This window comes from Neolamprologus multifasciatus, chromosome 13, assembly GCF_963576455.1.
Source record: "Neolamprologus multifasciatus chromosome 13, fNeoMul1.2, whole genome shotgun sequence".
Lineage (NCBI taxonomy): Eukaryota > Metazoa > Chordata > Actinopteri > Cichliformes > Cichlidae > Neolamprologus > Neolamprologus multifasciatus.
The window spans coordinates 20975979-20988579 of NC_140451.1; positions in this window are offsets into that span (position 1 = coordinate 20975979).

The window sequence follows — 12601 nt, forward strand, 5'->3', positions numbered from 1 at the left end:
GTTGTGTCTACGGCTTCTTTTCAGTGCAGAGATGAAAAAAACAGTTACTTGTTTAAGTAGTCCAATGACTTCTGACATCAACCTGTCAGTCAAACAATAGTGTAGTTAATCTTTTAAAGTACACTATGTTGCTAAAAGTATTCATCCAGCCAAATCATTGAATTCAGATGTTCCAATCACTTCTATAGCCACAGGTCTAAAAAATTAAACACCTTGGCATGCAGACCTTTTCCGGATACATTTGTGAAAGAGCGGTCACTCTCAGGAGCTCAGAGGATTCCAGCCTGGTACCGTGATAGGATGCCACCTGTGCAACAAGTCCAGTCGTGAAATTTCCTCACTACTTAATATTTAATATTATTTAATACAGAGTTTGTAAAACACTTACCAGCCTGGAAGTCAATATTTGGTAATGCCACCTTTATTGTTCAACACAGCTTGAACTATCTTAAATTTCTTTCTTTAAGTAGTCTTCAGGAATAGTTCTCCAGGCTTCTCGAAGGACATTCAAAGCTCTTCTTTAGATGTGGGCGGTTTCTTCATTTATTCTCAGTCAAGATGATCCCACACCACTTTAATAATGTCAAATCCATGACTGATGGGGCTCAATTGTGTGCTTTTCAATCCAGGTATGCTTTTTACTGCATTGGCAGTGTGTTTGGGATCATTGTCATCCTGGCAAATGAAGCTGTTGCCAATCAGAAGCTTTCCAGATGGTATTGCATTTTAGATCAAAATCTGACGCTACTTTTCTGTCTTCATAACTCAACCAGTTTTGAGAAGACCGCCAACACCACTGGCTGCAATACAGGCCCAAACTATGACAGAGCTTCCAGCACATTTTACAGATGGCTGTAAACACTCACCGTTGTACCTCCCCTAACCTCCCTTTTACACTTTTACAACCAAAATGTTCAAATTTGGCTTCATCACTCCATCAGAACTGTTAACTCCAATTTTCAGTCCAGTTCTTGTGTAATTTGGCATTTCCCTTCTTCCAGAATGGCTTTTGGATAGGCACCCTTCCACTGAGATGAGGTGTCAGTGCACAATAGATAGGGCTAGAGGGATCTCTCGCTTCCTATGTCAGGTCTTAGCCAGATATTTCTTAAGGACATGACTTTGGTATACATTTCACCTGCTGATAGTTTCTTTTAAATTGTTTATGCCAACACCTTTTTTGTTCTCCACTTTTCCTCAAATTAAGGACGGACTGTCACACCATGCTAAGATACGCCAAGCTTTCTGTTAATAGCTCTTTGGAAATCACCTTGTTTGTGCAAAAATACAATTTTATGCCAATCAAAATGTGTTATATTTGACATTTTTCATATATCCAACTAAAGAAATGAGAACAAGTCATCTGTCTTTGCAACCAGCTTTTAGTAACAAAGTACAATTTAAAATGTAAATAATTCTTTAAGTTGTCTTCTCATTATGTGTAGACACAGCACCGGTTCATCCCTTGAGTTAGGTGTCTTTTTTATGCTTGAATGATTCATAGATCAGTCTAAATGACTTAACAGAAGGAAAAAAACATTTCCAGAAAATGGACGATCCAAGGACTAGCTCCTTGTAATTAACATAAATAAAGCAACGAGGGGCGGTTCAAAATGTCTGCACATACTGTAGATTCTTACGCTTGTCAGTTTGTTTCTGAACACTCCCTCTCTCTACCAATAAAGTTCGAAAACTGTTAAAAAAAACAGTTAAAAAAAAAGAGGTAACTGTAGTGCTGGCATGAAGACAGTCACAATGCGCTGGGTGTGGTGTTCAGACAGAAAAAAATGTGTACGAGAGGTGAACACCAGGTCAGGAGTTATTGGCTGGAATGCTGCATTCCCAAGATCTACCAGGTGTGCTGGGTGACTAACACTGTAAATACTGATGACCCCAGACACATTTACGATGACTCTAAGAGTTTAAAATCACTGTCCAAACAGAGAGATGAAGAAAACATAATTTCCAGTTTGACAATGCAGAGAAGAAGCTCAGGAGGGAAAAGAACAGCTGTAAGCAGTAAAACACAAGAGAGAAAAGCAATCACACGTGCTGCATAACACTGAGTAACCCACTGAGGTCCTAAAATAATCAGAGGCAGTCTCATTTGTTTTTAAATGTTGGCCCCACGTGTCACTGAAACATAAACGTATGTTTATAATCGCAAATACAGACCGTTAAGTTAAACTTAACAAAGTACCAAAACATTTCAGGAAGATAAATACATAATTTTGCTGCTGCGAAGAAGAAAAAAATCAATTCCTAGCAGTGATTTGTAACAGTTTTGTCATCCTGCCGATACAGGAGCAAGATGAAAAAGCACTTCTGTGTAGTGTTTTCAAGGTCATGAAGGAAAAAAGTTACCACAGAAATAACACACTCAGCAGCTACCGTGTAACAAATCTGTTTTGCTACACACATATTTGCTTTCTTGTTGTTGAGGCCGATCGGGGACCATTGCTGATTCTATCCTAAACCTCTTGACAGTGGAGCATCATCTATGAGAAGTGGTACTAGCAAACATCAAGATAAAAATAATAATAATTTCTTCTGGTCACAATCTTACTGTCTGTTAGGTTTTCTAGTTGTGATAAATAAGTGGCTCTACAAGTGTTCACTTGAGCAGAGTGGGCACATGGTACGAGGAGAAGACATACAAATATACAGACAGCTATTGACACCGGTCCATTTCACCAAATCCACTTGAAATGACTCCTTTGTCAGCCTCTCTTTGCTGTGCTGCTCTGCTAACTCAGTCAAAACACGATTATTTTCTGCTTCTCCAATAATTCCCACTTGTAGCACTGACATGTCTCTATTTGAAAAGAAAAAGAAGGAAAAAAACATGAGACTTATGAATGTGGCTCCTTTTGCATTTTTCTCATACAACGTAAATGAGCCTTAAGCATAGTCGAGAGCTGCTTTCATGAGTAAATCATACAATGTGACATATAAGCACCATAAAACAAATATATTTACTACTCGAGTTAGTTTTATTGCGTCTTTCTCATATTGCTCTTTATGCCAGTCTGACTTTAACATTAAGCAGCAGTGATAACAGTTCTTGTCATTACAGAAAAACTGACTGTGTACTTTTGAGTTTCTTCTTCTTCTTCTGTCTGCATCGAGGCATGTGGTGGTTTAGAAAGCAGAGACGCCGGTTTTATCTGTTTAATGTGGAGCAAATGAAACAATTTATTATTGTTTTAAGGTCCTCGCTATAAAACCAGAAGGACTGAGTCCATGCACTCATCACATTACTGATATCCATCTAGAGTAATGGCCAATGAATTTGCCTGTTAGTGAGTAAAAGGAGACATATTACGTAAGCTGCTGTTTATGTCTTTGGCTGTAAAACAACCAATGTCCATCATTTCTCCTCGCACTAAAGCAAAATACAAAAAAAAGAAAACCTAATATAATTGCAGAGGTGGGATGTAATTAATGGCTCTGTGTGAAATGAAATGACCCTACTGACATCCCCGGCTTAGCTCGCATACAGAAATTCTGCTTCACTCTCTTTGCCTTTGCCTGTCTTTCTGAGTGTTTGTTCGAGTTGGTGTTTGAAAATGTCGTCACCTGCGTCACATTTGAGGTTGATGAATGCCTAAGCGGTAGACTTGCTATGAATTTTCCTTGGAGCCCGAAACATGTTTTACAAAGCGTAGTAGTTTGTCTCCAGAGAAGCTTCTTTCTCTTGTAGAGTAAGCTGTAAACACACCTGAGTGATGAGTCACAAAGCTGGAGAGCTGGGACCTACTAGTGCCATTATCAGGCTGTTTGCAAGGAATGCGCTTAATGGAAACTAGTTTGAGAGACAGCACGTTCTGCCCTGAGTGTAAACCATAACATATGGGGGGCTTTATGTCAGGCTTTAGGCCAAACCATCTCTGTTATCCTCTTCGAGGGTCAGGAGAGAAGTCTGCAGCTGTGTGGACAAAGCTTTCACAAGCGCTGAGCTGAATTTACTGTGAAATACCAGAGATTTAAAGCATTGACTTATCCCCTTAATAGTCCTTTCAACCATTTCTTAGAGTATCTTTAAAGCTGTGAGATCTTGTTGAAAAATGAGGCACATTTTACCCAGATTAACCAGATTGATCATCTCTGCAGCAGAAAAATCAACACTCTGTATGTTTGTATATAAAAAATAATAAAATAATTACACAATTCTGTAATTTCACAACCTCCCCAAAAATCAGGCTACTTTGTAAAGAAATGTCATCTGCATTTCCATTAAGACAAAAAAACACTCTACTGCTTATAAACACATGTTTATAAGCAGTAGAGTGTTGCATGACACATACAATAGTATCTGGAGGCAAAAGAGCAAAGCTTCATAGCAGTGTCAGGTCCTACTCTCCTCCTCTTTGTGTCTTTTTTTTTTTTTTTTAATCACACCTCTGAGGAAAAAAAAGGCAGTATTTTTTCTTCCTTTGATCCTAATCATACTTTAAGAAAAAAAAAAAAGTCAGATTACTAACAAAAAATTTTAATTCCAGGGGGAAAAGTCATAATTCTGAGATTGAAGTCAGGAAAAGTGTTAAGTGTTTGTTCGAAGGGGTTGTCTGATGACCGCTATTGTGATTTGGCAGTATGCATAACTTAAATAAAATTTAATTGAACTGAATTTGTTTGCCTCAAAATTCAGAAAAAAACGTCATAATCCAAACATTAACTTTTTTGTTCAGTGGCCCACAGACATGCTTTTGATTAGATCAGTTAGATCTAGTATAATGGTTAGTTGGTGCACTGCCTCGCTCTTGTTGTGTTGTTGCTATTTTAGAAATCACCACAGAGGCGGTACTTATCTCGTCTAAAATGCAGAAAGTGATATATGTAGTTCCTATAAGGCCAAATTACTAGTTACCTATATTCAAATGACTAACTGTTACATAATTTCTCAATTGATATTTTATTGTGTATTTATTAGCATGAACTACTACTGAATTAGAAGTAGATTGTGTATAAATACAGTCTACTTCTAATATATGAACAGGAGGCTGATCTCTGTCCACTGACAGCATCCGAAAGAGTGTGTCACTCATTTTTAGTGAGATAAAAGGTTTTCTGTGCTCCTATAGATCCTTCTTGCTCTGAAAACATTACTGCATTACTTCAAAGCTTACAGAGCAGCGTGAATACTTTCTCAGAATATTTATTAATCCTGACCTGACATGAGCTTGAAAGCAAACGTCCTCTGTGATTACAAGAGGATTGCATCAGCATGTTGATACCTTGTATTATGTTTAGATTAGCATGTTAAGAAGGCAAAGGTGTCGGTAGCTACCTTTGGTAGTCGGTAGAGTTATCATTTTTAAAATGTTATAATGATTTGGTGAACTATTTCATACCAAATATTTTTTTAAATGATTTATTTATTGTTTAATCACTGATAAATCTACTAATTCAATTTTTGGTTTGCGGTCAGTGGTGTGAAAAATGGCCATCACCCAATCTACAGCCAAAGTGATACCTTCAAATTGTATTCTTGTCAAACCAAATACCCAAACTACAATTATATTGTTTATTTTAATGAAATACAAGATAAAAAGTTCAACAACAAAAAAATAAATAAATATACTATAAGTTCATCATGTCTTGTGAGAAATATCCTTGTCTTTAAGCTGCATTAACCAGACATGTCAAAGAAATGTGAAGTAACACTTGCAATATTTCTCTTCTGATTTGAATTTTGCATATATTTGATTTATACAATTAAGTAATCAAGTACAAATACTCACATAGAGCACGTGGCATAAGTACATTTTGCTCCACTGAGTAGAATAGTAGCACTTGTGGCCTATGGTAGTCTTAAAGACAAAGTTTCTGAAACCTTAAATTCCTATGGCGCATGCCTATCTCTGCAGGGTACCCAGAAAACTAAACAAACTTCAGACTAACCTAAGGAAGGAGATAACGTGAAATCATGACGGCAGTCAGCAGTGTCCCGGCATGCCTTCACTTCAACATGCTCATAAAAGTCAGGGCGGCTAAAGATAGACACAGACGATCGCATTGACAGCAATAAATCGGTAGGAGACCCCCGGGGGGCCTTATGAGAAAGGGTCCTCAGATGGTATAGCTTAGCCTGCTTCCATTACGTTGATCCTCAGTCTGTCATTGAGTTAAACCCCTCTTGTGACATGTTGTGTGACCTACAGACCTGGCTGTGTAGTGTTTTGCTTTGCAGTCTGAGGCTCTAATGCAGACTATAGTCCTTTGATGCTCTAGTCTAGACAATGATTTGTCATAGCTGTCTTGTAGTGCTACTATTAGTCAGAGAACCCCTCCACTGCCTGCATGGGCAATCCTGGTTGCTTTGCGCCCAAAGGGCCTCCACATTCCTGGCTCAGCTGGACATTCAGCAGGCCACCACCTGCAGCATGTCAACACACTACACAGACTTAACAACTCCCCCACCCCCCTTAAAACCATTTACTCTCACCCCTAACTGGAAGGTGCTGTAAAAATAGTGCCTGAAATTACTTATGGGACTTGTTGATGGGGCATTAAGAAATACATTGGAAAAACAGAAGGACAGAAAATGTGAAGGTAGAGCTGTTTTATGATCTTCTTAAAATTCACCAGAGGTACGAGTTAAACGAGCACATTTTATATGTAATTTGCATATTTTGTCGTCAAAGCTTTCCATTTGGAAGTGTCAGAAAATTGTATTCAAAAGAAAAATACTCATTAGCTTGGCTTCCTGGTGGGTGTTAAGAGGTTAAAGATATGAATAGCAAGTCAAAGTTCTAAACAACAGACAGATTTGCTTGACATTTGCCTGTGGCTCTGTGTGTTAACAGTGGGGAAAGTAGAGACATGGTGTCTTGTCTCAGCTGTCACTTGTGAGCATGTGGTGGGAAAACTGCCCACACTGTGCCTCTCAGGCTCATCCACATGCTGCGACTGCTGCGCCATCTTTCTAAAAACCGCACTGGAACATCCTTTGTTTTTCTCCATGGCTTTGTCTCCTTCCTATTGTTGTCATCTTCAGACATAAGTCATTGCGTGGCCATAAGGAGTTTGAGTGTTTTCCAAAGTTCTCTTGTTGAAAAGACTGAGTGACTAATTAAAAAAACATTGTCAATTTACTTTGGTGGCTGAATGCACCGATCTGCTTTGATGTCTGATTTAAGAAACCCATCCTTCATCAAGAAGGAGCTGGCTCATCGCTGATTACGTACAAAATGCAATTTCTGCATTTGCATAACAAAGACAAGACTGATAGATCTTATCTGAGGCTCCTCTTGAGTTTGTTGCTTGTTTGCCCTGAACTGCAGTTGCCTAGTAGCCACAGCGATGCCCTCTTCATTTCCAATTGACATCACATGGCGCCAGAGGAGCTCGCCCAGGATAACTGGACAGGCTTCCAGAGGCAACTCCTCACTAATGTAACACGCACAAGCTGAGTAGCCATGTATTTTTCAGATGTGTGATATTAACAGAAACACAGGGGCATTTATTTTCCTCTTTATGGGTGCTTGGATGAATCGGTGCCAATAGCAGTGTGCACTCTGCGTTAGTCGGGAGAGACGTCTATGACTCTGCACGCGCAGTGAAAACCTGACCATGTTTCTTGGGTGTGAACACAACATTTGTCAATGGAAAATGATGGCCGACAAAATAAATGGTCGATGAGTCAGCCTGATGGAGCGCCGGGACATTGCTACTTAAAAGTCAGACAGGGCTGCTGGGAAACCTTCCAAGTTGTCATGTTCAGGGCGTGATCGCCTGGAACATGACAACGTGATTTGTGTGTACTGCGACAAATCATCCGTGTAGGTTTCCATTCTGGCAACCGTATGACCCCGAATATGCTCATCAAGACAAACAGCATCACACAATAGAATAGGTGTTTCTCTCTTTTTCCTCTAATATTTCCTCATACGAGATGTGATTTTTCTTTGTTTGATGTGCATTATTTGGTTCTTCTCCCCTCTGAGGGTGGTATCATTCCTGTCTTTGTTATGCAAATACAGAAATTGCATTTTGTACGTAATCAGCAATGAGCCAGCTCCTTCTCAAGGTCTAAAGTTCGAAGATGATCCATAAAAACTGAAGGTAATAATAAACGTTGTGTTCGCAGTTTAGAGCCCAAAGTTTTCAAGATATCACTTCCAAATTCAGTGTGATGGTAGACATGAATAACAGCTCGAGCTGATTTAATTTTCAGAAAATCAGGTCGATGTGAAAATCAGCAAAAAGTTTATATTATCTTCAGTTTTTATGGATCATCTTCGAACTATGGTCCTTGAGAGACATGACTACCTAAGTTGGCTAAGCTTTTGATCTTGACCTTCATTGTTACCAGCCAAGGTCAACTGATGAAATAACAGTAGAGCCTGATGTCAGCCGTTTGTAATAAAAATATCACAAAACATCAAAGTTTTAGTCTAGCCCTCGCACTTCGGGGGAGTTGCTCTTTCTAAGTGCTCTTGTTTCTACTGCTTTCTACTATTTTTATGTAGCTAAGGTAAAAGTAAAGTTTCCACAGCCACAAAAAAGGTAACACATTGGACCTGAGGAAATTTATAAAAACCTCAAGTTTTGCTGCAAGAAAACATCAAAATGGTGTTGTCTTTAATATCAGATGATTTACTAAAACTAACATAACAACGTGAAGATTTAAAGACTGCACATTGGGTTTAGATTCCCTTAGCCGTGTGCGTTGGTGCTCTTCTAAACTACAGAGCCACATGACGTGAAGCGCAAACAGCAGATGCTTAGTTGCTTTTAAAGCCTCAGCAGTCTCTATATATGGGCATTACATTGTCTCTGCAATGATGCTTCTTACTGAACATGACAGTCACATTCAGTGTTACATAAGACTTTGTGGAGTCTTTGCTTATTGCTGACATTTCCACGTTTAGCTGTCTGCTGACCAAAGCTTTGCTTTTCTTTTATAGTGTCCAAATGCCATCCTGAAGCTAAAAAGTCACAGTCATCTTGGATCAAAGCAAGCTCTCTCCCTCTCTACTGGGTGTGTGGTTTATTTAAGGGTTTTTTTGGTGTTTCAAAATGATCCATGTGTAGTATTCAGTCTGATATGTGGCCTTGATGAAAAACAACTGCCAAGAATCTCCTTATATACACAACTCACCAGCTTGCTGAGAATCATCAGGAGAAAGGAACAGGGAAGCTACAGTGGCAGCTTTCTGTTTATGTTGCAGTTGGCTGCCATACTTCAAAATCATTCTGTATTGATTCCCTGCTGATGGACCTTTCAAAGCAGGGATTGAATTCTGACTCAACATAAACTGATGGAAAAGGAACATTTTCTAGATTTAGATGCATTCACTTTTTTTGCAGTGAGCCTTTACAGGATGTCCTGACCCTGCAAGCAGAACATTGCACAAAGGCCAATATTTGTTTCTCACAATACCCCGAGCGTGGATGTGCTAAGGAGAGCTGGATACTATTCAAGGATGGCCTGCGTGTAGCATCTGGTAAATCCAACAGGTTATTTCAACACCCTGCTTTTTTTAGTGATTAAACACATGAGCACACTAGTTAAAAGGCCCAAAGGTACTGATATTTCTTGATTTCTTGGCTGCTTCCTTGTATGTTTTCTATGCCGATTAAGCCTCTAGTGATGGTAAAGCCACTCAAAAGGACCTGTATGGGTAAAGTCAGATATCCTGCATCACTATGCCTTTGATGCAACTTTATCATTCTCCTGAATTCTTGTTATACTCATCAACTGAGCAAACACACACATTTTTTACTCTAAACTTTGAAGAAGATTCACTTCTTCCTACTAATTCACCTGTAAAGTTGCTTTCAGCACAGAGGTCACTCTCCCCAATACTCTTAGGACAAACTTCGATGGTCTTTGCAGTAGGCCTATCATTAGTGGAGCCCATCAACCCTATTAAATCATTCAAAGGCCAAAGGTTTTATATATTTTCCACAATATTCACATTGCAATTAAGAAGTCCTCTTTTAACATGCTTCATAACACTGTTATCCTTTTCATATAGAGGGAATAAATCTGTTCGGATTAGCAGGACCCAGCTCTGAAGACCAAAAGACTCTGGAGGTCTAGCTTTGGACTAATGAGAATTCTTATTGTGGCATAACAATTCAAGCTCAGGGGTTTTTAGTGCAATAATTTGATCCAAAATGTAACACTTGGTCACGTGATAAGGTTACAGGTTTAAATTAAGTCCAGTAAAATGTTTATTCCCTTCTGTCTAAACCTTTACTTTTTGGTTTGACAGAGGGATAAAAGACCACGCTTTATACATTAGCCACTTTCTCTCAAGAACTATGACTACTTACCAAGGATCTTTTCTTTTGGTAACTACCAAACAAAAAATGTTCAAAAAATCTCCATTTTCAAATAAACCTAAAAAAAAATCATCCTTGGATCTCGTCGGAGATGTCATAGATGATCAGTGGAATTCCGTCTTAGACTTTGTACACACATTATCTTTTCACAGTAAACATGCTTTTGTGTACAGAGTTCATTTCACTAATGCTACACTGGGAAGAACCTTGAGCCATGTTGTGCTCAGTGTAGAGGCCAGCAATCTTAATGTGTGACTTAATAACTGATCTGCTGGCTGCTCTCGACGATCTAAAGTTCGAAGTGTTTTTTTTAAGCCTTTACTACGATGTTTGGAATTCCATTAAACCCTGAACCCAGCACTCTTTTTGGTTTAATATTAAAGAAATATGGTACTGTTTTATCAGTGGAAACCAGCGTGATCATTGCTTTTACTACACTCCTTTCAAGCTTTCTAAGCTTTTAAATCGAGCACAACATGCTCCTCCATCCTTCTATGTGTTTATGCATAAATAACAAACAACAAACAATCCCAGAGTTAACACAAACTACTGTATGATAGTTATTTAGGCCCTCATAATATCTTGTTATTAACTGTAGTCTTATAGTGGACAGTATGGTATTGTCATTTTTGATTAATAATGCCTTTCATATAGGAACTAGATTTTTTGAAGTCAAAAAATATGTGTTTAGTATGTTCTACAATTTTAAAAAACCTGTGATTGGTAAATACATTATACCTAGGGGGAAAAGGCTGACCTAGAGGACTAGAGGAGAATGGATATTGCATTCAACAGGTGGCCAGAAAAACAACTTCAAATGTGTGATAATACTCTCTGCTGGGTGTGAAAATATGTAGGGCCCAACTGTTTGCTAACACAATCGCATTTACCGTGGCAAATTTATGGGGTGAAAATAAGTCAAACAAAATCATTTGAAGCAGGTTCAAAGTGAGATGTCATGTCAGTAGAATGTTTAAAAGAGGACAAAACAGTAAATCTAAACAACAGTGATCGATAATCATTAGTAGAATCACCAGAAATCCAACAGCAGTGTGGTCTCTGTCTCAGCGGCTATATGGCTAAAAGGACCTGACAGGACTCTGTCTGCCATCTGCTCACCCAAACGTGTCCGCTATACATGGCCCACTTCCAAAATCCCTCAATAAAAACAAACTAGTCAGCAGCCAGAGATCAAAGTGTCAGCTCAAGGATGATGCATCAAAATCGGCCTCCCAGGTAAAGTGGCAAGATGGCTGAGGATGTCTGTAGTTGTTCAGTCTGCTATGCTGAGGATTGTTCACAGATGGCACAAAAACTGTTTCCATCAGTCATGAGTGTGTCCCCTCAGTTGGTGTGAACTGACTTTTGACTTGTTACATAACACAGTATGTCATTCTCTGAGACAACTCCAGATCGGCCAAGATTGCAGAAGGTAGAGGAAACAAAGTCACATTGGATATCTCGACTTAACAACAGAGTCTAGCAGGATTTGGATTTCCAGCCTCAGACCTCCACAGAGAGTGGCAGGAGCTTCACCACTGAAAATCACCACTTTGTCATATTGCTCGTAATGACTGCCAGTTACTGAGTCACCTCTCCGATGGCAGAGCAGCTGAAAATGCAATTTCAAGTGTTCAGAGTCTTCGGGGGGTGTTGGGAGAACCGACAGACCGTGGCGAAATGAGCATGCTCTGAACCGAGGATAAACCTTAGCAGGGAAGCAGAGGTCCGATAAGGTCGTCTTTTTAAGCACAGGTCACCTTGTCCTCTTGAGACAAGAGCGGAGGCCTGACGGTGGAGTGAATGACATTACATCTCGCCAGCAGTGATAATGGTGTCTGTGATGACGATAAGTACTGTTATTACAAGTATGACTAGCTTGATCTGGACCTGAAGTGCATTGATGACATCTAGATTCCTGAGATTGAAACTCGAAATGAAAATCCAAACTGTGCAAAGACTGGGCATTGGTATTCAGATGCAGTGTGAAAACATTAGAGAAATAAAAACAGAGGGGTGTGTGCATTTGTCTCCCTATTGACTGCAGTCTTAAATATTTTTATATCTACCGTGGCAGTTTTATTTTCATTTTTTTCTCATACCACCCACTTTCCAAGCCATCCACTAATAGACAAAACTCCATTTACAATCCAATAACATTATCTTCACAGACTAAGTATGGTATTATGGTGAAAGACCACAGCACTGCTGAGAATAGAATAGAATTTGCCTGTGAACCCATGAATCAAGCTGTTGTTTCTCTTGGCTCAATGTCATCAAGGGTTAGGGTAACATAGTAGATGGT